General features: G+C 37.4%; 1 pseudogene; it reads left to right on the top strand.

The window, feature by feature from the left end:
- Positions 1-3,016: 3,016 nt before the first annotated feature.
- Positions 3,017-3,951, top strand: LOC114710908 (annotated as a pseudogene).
- The last annotated feature ends 1,016 nt before the right edge of the window (positions 3,952-4,967 follow it).

Genomic DNA, 4,967 nt, shown 5'->3' on the forward strand with positions numbered 1-4,967 from the left:
AAGGTCAAATGCAGGACAGTTGTGCAGCTTGATCTGCTTAAGGGGCCCCCTCGCAATAGGATAGAATCCATCCCTGGTGCATGAGCTGGCTTTTTGGGGCACGTTACCTATGTTGGGACACTTTGGACAGCCTTGATGTTCTGGTGGAGGGTTGGAGGTGGGGAGGGAGTGTTGAACCTGCCCCAATAAAGTTAGGGTTTCTTTTTGTAGCTATGGCTGTCCTAGAACTGTCTTTGTAGACCAGGTTGTACTCAAAACTGTCATTAGTATACAGCATAATTTACATTGAAAGCATAATCTTTTATTTTAGCTTAGAGTTTTATTAACATATATAGTATTAGCTTTCATTATGACATTTTCAAACAAGTTTATTTTCGATTCTCCTCTTCTCTTCTGTTCCTCCAATACCCTCTGAACCCTCTACCTATTCTTTAGAATCCTTTTCACTTTAATGACACAATTGCCCTGTTTCCCCTCCTCTTCTTTCCCCAATAGTTCCCTTTCCCTCATCTTTTGATCGCCTTTCTGGTTGCATAGCACAGAACCACTTCTCTATGTAGTTCCAGAAAATTTCATGATTTCATTTTCCTTTACAGATGAACAAAATCCTACTGTGTGTGGATACCACAGTTCTATTATCTGCAGATGAACATCTAGGATGGACATCATTTCCTCACTATTGTGAGTACTGCAGCAGCTCACGTGGATGTGCAAGCATCTCTGTGGTAGGACATTGAGACCTTTGGGTGTACGTCCAGAAATTACATAGCTGTGTCATATTGTAGTCCTATTTTTATTTTGAAAAATCTTTGTATTTATCTCTACACTGAACATAGCACTTTACCCTCCTACACATATAGAGTGAGGATTCCTTTTCCACATCATTATCAACATTTGTTGTTGTCTATTCTCTTGTTGATCATTTTCAGGGGGACAATGGAGTCTCAAAGTATTTGTAGTTTGCATTTCTCTGGTAGCCAAGTGTGTTGAACACGTTTTTCTTTAAAAAATCATTCATTTTACATACCAACCACAGATCCTGCTCTCATCCCTCCTTCTGCTACCCTCATCTCCCCCTCATCATATACTCCATTCCCTCCTCCAAAAAGATAAGACCTCCCATTCTGTCTCAACCCAAAATATCAGGCTTTGCTGAATATTTTTAAAAAAGCATTTACTTGGGAAATGTGTGGTTATTCTTTAAAGAAATTCTTGTCCATTTCATTAACTTGTTTGTTGACTGGAAAGTTTGTGGAGTGACTGTTTATTCTTTATTTTCCTTTATACAGTCTATGTTTTAAGCCACTGAGTGAAATACAGAAGTCCATGATTTTCTTCCATTCTGTAGGTTATATCTCCACTCAGCTGGTAGTAACCTTAAATGTGCAGAAAGCATTTAAATTCCCGAAACTCCATGCATTTATTCTTGGTGCATTTCCTGCACTTATTAGCCTTGTTGTATCTACCTATATTTTATATTACTAACATTTTTTTCTCTGAGAGTTTTAGTATTTCAGTTTTTGTTTAATTTATCACTATTTTTTTCTGCAGTGTGAGGGGATATAGACCTAGGCCCATTCTTTTACAGGTGGATATCAATTTACACATACTCATGCTGGGTCAGCATGTCTGACAACCAACTGAGTCACACCAAACATTCAATAAGGAAGTGACTGTGTCTTTCTGAGATTCTCCATGAGAACAGCTGAGACTTAGCAGGGCAGTCGTAGGGAATACCAGATCTCTCATTTATTGTTCTTGCTCAACACTAGTCATTCCTTGTGTGGCTTTGTATCTGCTCATGTCTGCAGATCCTTGAACAGCATTTGCCATTAAGAATAAGAAAAGTTGATGACACAACATGAGGGAGATTCAGTAACACTCCAAATGGATCTTGGTAGCTATTTTCTAATTTTGTAGAAGAATAACAATACTAAATTATAGCTTCTATATTTTATTTTCCTATGCATTCTACACTAAGGTTCTTTTCCTCCATATGCTCAGCAGCTTTATCTCCTATATTTATGTTTACCTGTTTTAATTATACCTGTTTATACAGTATGTGATGATCTCTCATTGCAATTTAGATGTGCATCCCCTCATTGTATTCCCTTAATTACTGGTGATGATGAGCCTCATTTTGAAACATGCTGGAAATCTCTGAAGTGATTTTAGGAATTGTAACAAAGTCTGGAACCCAGTTTTTTTTTTTTATATTTCAGATTTTCAAGTTTATTTTCAAATATTCATTTTATGGTAGAGTGAGTAGTCATTGATTAATAGTACATACATCTGTTAATTTGGATCTGTGTTCAGTTCCTAGCTCCTACCAGTGGCTCACAACTGTCTACAAATCCATCTGTAGAAGATGCCAAGCTTCTGGCCTCTGTTGTCACTCACACTCATTTGGGGGCTCCCAAACACACACATAATTAAAAACAAGATAAATCGTACAATGAAGTATTCTTTAAATAGTATGAATATTTAATCAATCATTGTAAATATGATTTTCAATATTTTCTGTTGTTTCTCTGGGTGAAATTTGAAATCTGTTTCATGTGAGTTTCAGGAATGATAGCATGTTTTAAAAATTAGCTCTTTGAAAATTAACCCAAAATCATTGTGTTTAGTCAAAAACAATGAATAAAATAATATTCTAATTAATTCATTTACTTTAGATTTTTAAGAATGGGTTTCTCTGTGTGTGGAATTCACTCTCTTGGAACTGCCTCTATAGATCAGATTAGCTGCAAATTTATAGATCTGTCTGCCTCTGTCTCCTGAGTCCTAAAATTAAAGGTGCTACCATCATGTCCAGGGAAAACATACATCTTTAGTAAACATACCTAATATTTCCCCTTACAATAACAGAGAAAACTCTCCTTTAACATTCTTTTTCATTGAGATAGCTATATAAATCCAATAAAGTGGTGAATGTTGTATTTAAGCTAACTTCATGAAATAATGTACACTCCTAATGTATTTCTAGAGTCTGTTGACTGGGATACAATTATTTACCTTTTTCATAGGAATGAAAATGACTCCTGCAAACTTGGCAATGGGAATTTTCCTCTTCTCTCAGATTACAGTGGGCATGCTTGGCAATTCCTCAATAATATTTTACTATGTCATTTTGATATTCACTGGAAAGCATTTAATGCCCAAAGACCTGATCCTAGAGCACTTGACTTTTGCCAACTCTTTGTCTCTCATCACAAAAAGTATTCCACAGACAATGGCACACTTTGGATTCAAGGATTTCCTGGATGACATTGGATGTAAATTGGTAATGTATATTTACCGAGTAATGAGAGGGATGTCCCTGTATGCCATGTGCCTATTGAGTAGCTTCCAAGCAATCACAATCAGCCCCAACAACTCCAGGTGCACAAGTTTAAACACAGAATCACCAAGTACATTGGTCCCTCCTGCTCTCTCAGCTGGCTTGTGCACATGCTGTTAAACATCTTGACTCCAGCAAGAGTATTAGGCCCCATTTACAAGAAAAATATGACTAACTTAGTGAGTAATGGGTACTGCTCATGGTTTGTTTCTGGCAATGTGGCAGTTGCACTGTACATGTTCTTACTGTGCTTCTCTGATGGCCTGTGTCTGGGTCTCATGGCCTGCTCAAGTTTCTCCATGGTGAGTCTCCTCTACCAACATAAGAAACAAGTCAAGCATATCCACAGTGCTCACCACTTTCTGAAAGTCTCACCTGAGGACAGAGCCACCCAAACTATCCTCATCCTGGTGTGCACATTCGCCATCTCTTACTCAGTGTCATCCATCCGGCTTGTCTTTAGGACCTCCTCCAAAGGTCCAATGCTATGGGTAGAAAGTGTATTTCTATATCTAGAAATTTGCTTTCCCATAGTTTGCCCCTTTGTTCTCATCAGCAATATCAAGTCTATTTCTAGCCTGTTTTTACCCTGCTGTAGTAAGAGATAGCTTCCTCCAAGTATGACATGAGCCCTGTTTATTTGTCCTTTCATATATATTGGCATATTTTTTTTATCTTTTTTATAATGCTAAGACTGCCTTTTGAAGATATTGAGCATCCCATTCCTGTTTCCTGTGTCAGATGGTCTGATCAATAATCATTTTATTATAGCATTTTCTTACAGAATTTCCTATCCAATAATGAGAATTGTTCATACTTGTGGAATCATCATATTATGCAAATTACTAGGTGACAATTGTCAAAGTATAGGTCAATATGAAAAAATATGTATGGGAGTCCTGATATTATCTGAAGTAACAGGAACTTTTTCAGCTCTAATGGGTGTAGATGAGGTGTTTTTATTTTGCATGCATGCATATTTTTTCCTACATGAATGTCTATGTACCACATGCAAAACTGCAGAGGTCAGAAGAGGGTGTTCAACCATTATGGACTGGAGTTACAGGTGATTTTGAGCCACCATTGAGTGCTGGACATAGAGCCTGTATCCTCTGGAAGAGCAATCAGTGCTCTTAAGCACCAAGCCATCTCCCCAGCCCTGAGAAGTTTCATTACATTTTTTTTTATTTTGTGTAGCTGTGTGTGCCTCAGCATATATATGTTACCATGTAAATCCTGCTGCCCACAGAGACAAGAGGAGCATCCTGGATTCTCTGGAACTTGAATTACAGGTAGTAGGAGTCACTTAATGTGATTGGTGGAAACTAAACTCAGTTCCTCTAGAAGTTCACTAAATGCTCTTTAACCACTGAACCTGCTCTCCAGCTTCATACTGGTTTTTTTTTTCGCTTCTCATATGTAGAAACTATAATCCTTCAAGTATCATCATCACTAGTCTGAAAGTTTTGTAGAAAAATGGAGGGATCAGAAATCAGCTTAAGAAAATTAGCCTCAGAAATGCAAATATTACATTTTCATTCATGTGAAATCAAGGAACATAAAAGAGTCAGAGTGAAAAATGAACTACTGAGAAGAGGAAAAGAACTAGAGAGCAGGAAACAGG

Source organism: Peromyscus leucopus, chromosome 1 (assembly GCF_004664715.2).
Source record: "Peromyscus leucopus breed LL Stock chromosome 1, UCI_PerLeu_2.1, whole genome shotgun sequence".
In the NCBI taxonomy this organism is placed as follows: Eukaryota; Metazoa; Chordata; class Mammalia; order Rodentia; family Cricetidae; genus Peromyscus; species Peromyscus leucopus.